Genomic DNA, 9,828 nt, shown 5'->3' with positions numbered 1-9,828 from the left:
TTTGTTCTCAATAGCCTGCCGATTTACTAATTAAGCTTGTATAAGATGCCAAAGGGGGTTGCAGAAAAGATCATTGGACTATAAAGAAGGTTCTTGTGGAGTAAAGAAGATGTGAATAACGAGATACCACTGGTGAAATGGGAGGTAGTTCAAGCTCCGAAAAAGCTAGGTGGCTTGAGGGTGGAAGATGCTTTAATTAGAAATGTGTCGCGTCTGTTCAAGTGGTGGTGCGCTTCTCAAAGGAGGACTGCCCGCTTTGGAAGAAGGTTGTATGCTCTTGTAATCAATTGGACCCAACTGTAATGTTGTCAAACCAACCTTTGCCATCAATAGGGGGCCCATAGAAAGATATTTGCCAGCTTAATATTAAGGAGCAACAAGTAAGATATATGATGATTAGGGGTCTGTCCATGGAGGTGGGAAATGGAAGAAATACTCGTTTTTGGGAGGATGCTTGGTTAAGGTGGCTCTTTGAAAGATTATTTTCTGAGACTCTTCTCTGTTTCAAATCAACAAGGATCCGTAATAGGAGACTATGGATTTTGGAATGGGTTAGAGTGGATATGGAACTTCCATTGGAGGAGAGAACTCTTCCAATGGGAGTTAGAGTTGATCAATCAATTTCACGACCGATTACGGGTTGTAAGATTATCGGTTGATAGAGAGGATTCAGTTGTGTAGAAATTTGACAAAAAAGGTATTTTTTCTACTAATTCTTTTGTGCTGGTGTTGCAGAAAGAGACTTTCTCAGAGGACATCATGAGTTACAGCTTCATTAGTTCCATTTGGAGAGCCTTGGTTCCTCCAAGAATTGAACTATTTGCATGGTTTGTTTTAGTAGGCAAGGTCAACACGAAGGAGAGGCTGAGTAGACTCGAGATTATTCATCATAATGACAATACATGTGTGTTGTGTAAAAAGGACATAGAATTAGTACATCATTTATTTTTTGTTTGAGTTTACGTGACAGGTGTGGTGTGCTTGGTTGACGTATACTGATAGAGCATGGGCCAGCCCGGGGACCATTAAAGAGTTCTTTGAGAGTTGGACTGGAGTACTAGGTGGGAAGTATGAGCAAAAGAAATGGCTGATAGGATTCTGTGCGATTATTTGGAATATTTGGTTGGAGCGGAATAGCAGAGTTTTCTAAAGCATAGAGAGAAGTGTTGAAGGAGTAAAGATTATGTCCTTCTTGAGTTATAGGGAATGGTGTGGAGTTGATCCGTTTGGTTGTTGATGACAATGTCGGAGATGACAACGGATTATACCTTTTTATTTGTGTCTATGTCTTGTTTTTTGTCGTGCTTTGTTCCTTTCTTCTCCACTTTATTGTGTTGAGCTACCTTTGTTCAAAAAAAAAATACAATCCAGCTTTGGCAAATAACCAAGGTACAAGTACTCCAAGTTGGGAAGCAAAGTGCCTCCACCATCCATTATAACTATCTCCTCCAATCCACGAAGACAGAAGCTCTCTGCAGAGTGATCAAGACAAAGGTCAGAAAGAAAAGGAGTTTGCAAAGAAGCATTTCAAGCCAAGGATGATTGTCCATCCACGCTTTGAAAACATAACTGCTGATGAAGCAATGGAGGTTTGTTTGAGTAATTTTATATCATGATGTGTGTTCTATTGACCTTTTATTTCAATGGTATGATTTTCTTGTATTGCAAAATTAGCCTCTAGTCCTTTATTTATGCACATCTCAACAGTCTTAGACTTCAGAATTGAATACTTGACAAAGACTAGAGAAAAACTACTAAATTATGTTGTTGATTTTAACATGTAGCAGACTCAATTAATACATTTACTCTATCTAGTTGGATAATAAGCACAGAATTCTGAATGGCTTTATATTTTTGTCTTCTATATTTGTTGTTAACTTATTATTTAAGACACACAAACAAGTAGCAATACCTGTAGGTTTCACTCATTTTGGGGACAAAAGAGCTTTGATAGATGGTCTGCTGGATGTTTTGGTGGGGATTCTCACATTTTAAAAATGTTGTTTTTGTTTATTTTGGATTTTCTTTTTTACAATTTTTTATTGGGAGGTTCAAATGATGGTTGCAACTTACTGTTTGATCAATCCCTCAAAGGCAGAAATGTAATTGTTGCCAACTTTGTCTAGCTTCCTTTTTGATTATGTGAATCTAATCTTTCAATTGGTATCTTATTATCTGTAACTAATATTATCCCTTCATAAGCTTTAAATGATGCTTTGTATTGTTACTGATACTCTGCTGCTTTTCCTTCTCAATTCAGAAGGGCAGGATGAATATGAAAATGATGGATTTATAGTGGATGATGTTGAAGATGAAGATGAGCAAGATGAAGAAGAGAGGACAGAAAGTGATGATGACCGGCAGAAGAAGAAAAAGCGGAAGAAAAAGTAAGTTATTTATTTTGTGTATACCCCTTTCCAGAAAAAAAAAAGAAATTTGTTTGAAAATAACTGTACTCTCTTTTGTATTTCTTGCTTGAATTTTTAATAAATATGTGATGTTATTCTTTTAAATTTTGATGAATTATTCCAACTGTTCAGGGTGGAGTATGTCCTTGATGAAGATGATTATGACTTGTTGAAGGATAATAACATCAATATTCATCGTCGGAAGGTCAGGGAACTTGCATATATTTTCAATCATTGGTTTATAGTTTATAGAAAAATGATTGAGAATCTTAAACCATCTTTATTTTCCTCCTAATTTCTAAATAAAAATACACAACTTTAAACTTTTTGGATTTTTATACCTTTTATGTTTTCAAAAATAAAAATATAATTATTTTTTACTTGAGAATTAGGAGAAAGATTTAAGAATCCCAATCATTAACTCTAGTTGATAATATACAAGTCAACAATAATTTTTAATTTTTCATTAGGAGAGCAAAATGTTCAAACGGCTTAAAATGGGTCGGAGGGATACCAAGGAGGAGCCCTCTAGATTATCTAGTGAGGAGTTTGATGGGAGTGGTAAAGTTGGGTGAACTGCTGAGGAGAAGCGTAAACGCAGCTTATTTGCTGATGACGAAGGTACTTCCTAACTCTGCATGTTTATATTTTGGTTTCTAATTGAGAACGCCCTCTTTTGAAAAATGAGTATTTTAAATGTTTACCAAATAGTTTTCTATTTCATGATAATTTTTAGTAAAATAGGGGGCTGTTATGGTGTTGAAGGATAGATTCTTCAGTAAGTGCTTATATTGCGTGTCCCAATGTGGTGGAAACACGCGTCCACCTAAAATATTTATTACTTCAATATCTGTTGCGGTTGCAGGTAGCCATTGCAGATGTAGATTTCACGACTCAGAATAGCTGGTCAAAATCAAAGTGATTAACAGGTAAGTTAAGAAAGATTAATGACTTAAGCAAGTGGAAAATAAATATAATATAATATAATAATTTTTTTTATTTTATATTCAGACTTTAGTTTGCTGGAAAAATTGAGTGGGCCTGGGGCGTGCAGATACAAAGGAGCAAAAGGTTCCATTTTTTTAAAATCCAAAAACATAAAAAGGAGAACGTACTGTCACGGTAAATTCTTAGAAGGTTAAATTTAACAGTGTTTGTATAGTTTTCTAGAGTGTTTGAGAATGCTCTAAATGGTTCTGGAACGTTCTAGAATGTCCTAGAAGGTCCCGGAATACTCTAGAAGGTTCTAGAATACTCTGGAAGGCCATAGAGTATTCTAGAAGAGTGTGGATATATATATGAGTATAAAGAGTAGTATGGAAGAATCTAGAAGTATTTAGAGAGTTATGGTATGATGGATATTTGTAAAGAAGGTTCTAGATGATTAATCTAGACCGTTGATTAGATTTAATCCTAACCATCCATTGAGGAGGTGGATGGCTATAAATAGGGGTGAAAGTTAGAGTTATAGGTGTGTGAATCATTTGTAACCACACTTGAGCAATAAAGTGTTCTTCCACTAAAGCTTCTTTCTCTTGTGTTCTCTTATATTCTTAGCTTTCTTGCTAAGTATTGAGGGTTAGGCTGACTTGGTCTTAGCTCAAGAGGTTGAGTAAGTCCGAGTGCCGGCACGGTAGCGTTGGAGTGTGTCCAAGACCGTGACAACTTGGTATCCGAGCAAGGTTCGAGAGGGAGCACAAGTGGTTTGTGGGAATGGCTTCTAATATCACCATGGAGCATGTTGAGTCTCAAAGGGGAAGGGATGCTATTCCTTCTCAATGGGGAGACAAGAAGATCCGTTCTTCAAGTGAGCCTAGAGGTAAGGACTCTAACTTCTTAGAAGAAAGAGTTTCTATGTTAGAAAATGTTCTATCCTCTATGGAGGAGCGCTTCCAAAGGATAGAACATGACAAGGAGACCCTCGAGGCTCACGTGTTAGGAGAACTAGATGCTTTCAAAGAAAGCATGCTCCAAATTGAAGAGAAGCTTGAGAAGTCTTTAAAGCTATTTGAGGAAGTTCGAATTTGGTTCGAGGAGGCGAAATCTCGACCAACCATTATAAGGGAGACAACAAAGATTGATCTCCCCAAGCCAAAGGAGTTCAAGGGCGTAAGGGACGCTCGCGAGGTGGAGAACTTCCTATGGCAAATGGAGAGGTACTTCGAAGGCCAAGGGGTGGTCGAAGAAGCAATAAAGGTACGCACTGCAGCTCTCTACCTTTCTGATAATGCTACTTTGTGGTGGAGGAGAAAGTGCGTAGATATGGAAAAGGGTACTTGCAACATAGCCACATGGGAAGATTTCAAAAGGGAATTGAAAAGACAATTCTTCCCTGAGAATGTGGTTTATGAAGCAAGGAAGAAGTTGAGGGAGTTGAAGCACAAGAGTATGATTAGCGACTACGTAAAGGAGTTTACTACTCTCACACTTCAAATCCCCAACTTAGCATCAGAGGATGCATTGTTCTTCTTCATTGATGGACTCCAACCTTGGGCAAAGCAAGAACTACAAAGAAGGAATGTTAAGGATGTCGATGAGGCCATCGTGGTGGCCGAATCACTCACTGAGTATCATAGGGGAGACTCTAAACTCAAGTCTTCCTCCAAGCCTAGTTTTGCTAAAGGTGGGGGAGACAAGGGGAAGAGTTTCTCAACCAAGAAGGAAGGAAAATACTCTTCAAAGAAAGAGTACGAAGAAAAGAAGAAGGCTTTCGTGCCCAAAGGAGGATGCTTCGTGTGCAAGGGGCCACACCAAATGAAGGATTGTCCCAAGCTAGGGACTTTGGCATCTATCGCTGAGGAACGAGAAGCTCAAACTCAAGTAACTGAGTGTGTTGGATCTATCCAACACATAAATACTGTGAAGGCCAAAGAGGCAAGCACCATAGAAAAGAAAGGCTTGATGTATGTCAAAGTCTTTATCAATGAAAAACCCATCATGGCTATGATCGACACTGGTGCTACACACAACTTCATCACGCCTGATGAAGCAAAGAGGCTTGGGTTGAAGATCACCGAAAAGAATGGTTGGTTCAAACCCGTGAACACCAAGGGTGAACCCCTTAAGGGAGTAGCAAAAGGGGTTGAGATGACTCTTGGTTCTTGGAAGGGCCTTGTGGATTTCTCAGTAGCACCCATGGACGATTTTAAAATAGTCATCGGACTCGATTTGCAAAGGAAAGCAAATATAATACCTATGCCATACTACGACGTAGTATGCGTCATGGAGAAAGGGTCTCCATGCATGGTCCCTACAGTCTTTAAAGTTGGCGGACCACCGATACTGTCTGCCATGCAACTCAAGAAAGGGTTCAAGAAGGGAGAGACTACATATTTGGCTCTATTACAAGAGGAGTCAACATCCGAAAGAGAAGACGTTCCTCCCAAAATCAAGGAAGTCCTTGAAGAAAATAAGGATGTGATGCCTCCCGAGTTGCCAAAACAACTACCACCTGGGAGGAAGGTGGACCAAAAGATTGAATACAAGTCAGGCAAGACTACTGTGGTAGAAGATGCGCTGAGTCGCAAAGCTGAGTTGGCGGCCATTTCTATGGTTGAAGGAGATATTGAGCATACCATCAAGGAAGGGTTGCATCACGATCCATTAGCCAAAAAGTTGGTGGAGTTGGCTAGAGAAGGTAAGACCAAAAGATTTTGGTTAGAAAACGACCTTCTCTACACAAAAGGGAGAAGACTATACATTCCTAAGTGGAAAAATCTGAGAAGGAAGTTGGTAAGAGAATGCCATGACACCAAGGGGGCTGGTCACCAAGATGGTAAGAGAATGCCACGACACCAAGTGGGCTGGTCACCAAGGTCAGCGAAGGACCTTGGCACTCATTGAATCTTCTTATTATTGGCCTCAAATGAGAGATGAAGTGGAGAGCTATGTGAAGACTTGTCTTGTGTGCCAACAAGATAAGATTGAAAACAAGACACCAAGCGGGTTGTTGGAACCTCTGCCTCCATCAGAGCGACCGTGGGAAAGTGTCTCTCTAGATTTCATCTCTGCCTTACCAAAGTCTGAGGGGTTTGGATCTATTCTCGTGGTAGTGGATCGATTTTCGAAGTATGCTACCTTTATACCTGCCCCTACTGACTGCACTGCAGAGGAAGCAGCACGGTTATTCTTCAAGAATGTGGTGAAGTATTGGGGATTGCCTAAGAGTATTATTAGTGATCGAGATCCACGCTTCACAGGACAGCATCATTAGTGATCGAGATCCACGCTTCACAGGACGACTATGGACAGAGCTGTTCAAACTCCTTGGGTCGGAACTTCATTTCTCAACAAGTTTCCATCCTCAAACCGATGGGCAGACTGAGAGAGTGAATGCTTTACTTGAGTGTTACTTGAGGCATTTTGTAAGCGCTAATCAGAAGGATTGGACAAAACTCATAGACATTGCTCAATTCTCATACAATCTGCAAAGGAGTGAGTCTACAGGGAAGAGCCCATTCGAGATTGTGACTGGACAACAGCCACTTACACCTCACTCTCTTTCTTCCTCTTATTCAGGGAAGAGCCCTGGAGCTTATCATATGATTAAGTCATGGGAAGAACAAGCAGATGTCACTCGTTCTTACCTCGACAAAGCTGCCAAGAGGATGAAAAAATGGGCAGATAAGAAGAGGAGGCATGCAAGCTATCAAGTGGGAGACAAGGTAATGATCAAACTTCTTCCACAACAATTCAAAGCCTTTTGCAAGGTTCATAAGGGCTTAATCCGCAAATATGAAGGGCCATTTGAGATCATTGGACGTGTTGGGGAAGTTGCTTACAAAGTACAACTCTCTCCCTCTATGAAGATTCACCCGGTCTTCCATGTGAGTATGCTTAAACCATATCACGAAGACCAAGATGAACCGAGTAGAGGTGATTCGAGTCGTGCTCCGCCTGTGGTGATTAGATCCTTTGATAAAGAAATCGAAGAGATCTTAGCCAATCGCGTCGTGCGACGAAGAGGAGTACCACCAAGTATCCAATACTTGATCAAGTGGAAAGGACTTCCAATAACTGAAGCTAGCTGGGAAACTCGCGAAGATCTGTGGCAATTCCAAGAACACCTAGAGCGCTATCATGAACAGAACGCGACGAGGACGTCTGCGCATTAGGTGGGGGAGAAACCGTTGATTAGATTTAATCCTAACCATCCATTGAGGAGGTGGATGGCTATAAATAGGGGTGAAAGTTAGAGTTATAGGTGTGTGAATCATTTGTAACCACACTTGAGCAATAAAGTGTTCTTCCACCAAAGCTTCCTTTCTCTTGTGTTCTCTTGTATTCTTAGCTTTCTTGCTAAGTATTGAGGGTTAGGCTGACTTGGTCTTAGCTCAAGAGGTTGAGTAAGTCCGAGTGCCGGCACGGTAGCGTTGGAGTGTGTCCAAGGCCGTGACAGTACGCACGCTAAATACGCAACCTTTACTTCTTATAACTTACTTAACCATTTAGCACCCTAGTAATATAATTAAAGATATTGACTATTGAGAAATTAACTCTACAAATAAATACATATTATTCTCCATAAAATAAAATAATATATCACACATGTAAAATAGGTTCTTCATAATTACTCGGTATTGATACAAAAAAGATGACCGTAAAACTAAAAAATATAATGCTTAATTTTTTTATTGAGATATAAAAAATAATAATGTTGACTACAGGTATTTCTTGTATTATACGTTACTTGAATTTTTTAGCGGTTGTTTTATTCTTATGTATTACCAACATAAATTTAAACATAATTTACTGTTACAAATATCAACGTTAAAAATATCATATATTAAAATAATACATAATATATAATTCAAAATTATACTAATTTATAAAATTACTTAATATAAAAAATAGTAAAAATCTGTTGTAAAAGGTATGAAAGAATTTTTTTATATAAATAAATTTAATTAATTATAATTTAAATTAACAATAAAATAATATTTAATGTCGAATTAATATAATTATTTATATTCATTATTATTTACATAATGAATATAAGTAAGTAACATAAATTATTAAATAAAGATATAACTACTTAATATCATTAATTATTATAATTATTAATAAATTTCACATTTTTTCAACAAATAATTAAATTATTTAATTAATTATTGTTTCAATAATTAATGTAAATTATTAATTTAATATAAATATAATTAATTATTATAATTATCGATAAGTTACTTCAAATTTAATTATTTAACCATTTTTATTTTTTTTATAAACAAATTTTTTTATAATTACTATCATATGGCAAGTTATTATTGAAAGGAAAAAGTCTCTTTTTAGAAGGACTCACTCCTGCCTCTCTCCTTTTGGATAGTGTGCTGGGACTCTTATCTATTCTTTTTTAATAGTTGGTCTCTGCATATGTCAGAAAGAAAATTTTAACTATTGACTCTTTAGAAGTGCCTTAAGCCTTTTACTCATTATCGATAACGTAAATTATAAAGTAAATGTGGGAGAAAAAAAAAGATAATTAACACACTATATAGGTTTGTCTAACGATTTAAAAAATAATACTTCTGCTTCTGTATCATTTCATATTTTATTTCGATAATTATCCTATTTCGTAAAATGTAAACTATAAATTCCAAAATGTAACTTATAAAACCTACTAACTCTAAAACATAACACCTAAATTGTACACCGTCAAAGTCCAACTCTCTACCATAAACCCTTTCTCATCAACCCTAAACTCCAACCGTATTTTTAGTTGGTTTACTAATTTACAGCTTTTGAAAAGTAAGTAATTTGAGTGCATGCGAAGGTAGAATAATTCGATTTTAGTAATCAGGATAATGTAGGGGTGACAAACGGACCTAAATTCGTCGGGTCGACTCGCGTAACCCGCCAAAAAAGGCGGTTTGGGCTGAAAAATTAGGACCGCCAAATAGTAAAAGTCCGCCTAACCCGCACCGCTTAAACTACAGGCTTTGGCGGGGCGGGGCGGGCTTCCCCGCCGGGCTTAGAATTTTTTTAGTAAGGGGTTATTTTTACAATTTTTTTACCAAAACCCAACTTCTCCCAACCCAACTTACAAGAGAATGAAGATGAAAACTGAGTATTTTGGATTATATTTATTTTGTTTTAGAGACAATATTTATAATTATGTTTTGGATTATGTTTATTTTGTTTTGAGAATAATATTTATATGGATGAAAACTTGGTTTAAAATTATATTTATTAGATATTTATAATTACAAAGACTTTAATGTTTGTGAATATAAAAATTATAATTTGTTTATACTTTTAAAAATTATAATAGTTAAAAGTAAAAATAGGAGAGATTTTTTTATGCCTTTATATATTATTTAATAGTTAAAAATAAAAAAGAGGTTATTTGGCGGACTTATCCTGCCGGCCCGCCAGCCCGCCATTAGGCGGGGCGGATTAGGATTCTAAAACCGCCTCAGTAGAC

General features: G+C 37.2%; 1 long non-coding RNA gene across 1 annotated transcript; it reads left to right on the top strand.

Moving 5' to 3' along the window:
- The first annotated feature begins 1,459 nt into the window (after positions 1 to 1,459).
- On the top strand, positions 1,460 to 2,614 carry LOC110273023 (uncharacterized). Its single transcript, XR_008010306.1, has 3 exons — positions 1,460 to 1,589; positions 2,261 to 2,387; positions 2,541 to 2,614. It is a non-coding gene; the product is annotated as an uncharacterized LOC110273023 (long non-coding RNA).
- The last annotated feature ends 7,214 nt before the right edge of the window (positions 2,615 to 9,828 follow it).

Source organism: Arachis duranensis, chromosome 6, assembly GCF_000817695.3.
Source record: "Arachis duranensis cultivar V14167 chromosome 6, aradu.V14167.gnm2.J7QH, whole genome shotgun sequence".
NCBI lineage: Eukaryota > Viridiplantae > Streptophyta > Magnoliopsida > Fabales > Fabaceae > Arachis > Arachis duranensis.
Note: the sequence above shows the minus strand (reverse complement) of the source record. Positions and strands in the feature narration are given on the sequence as shown.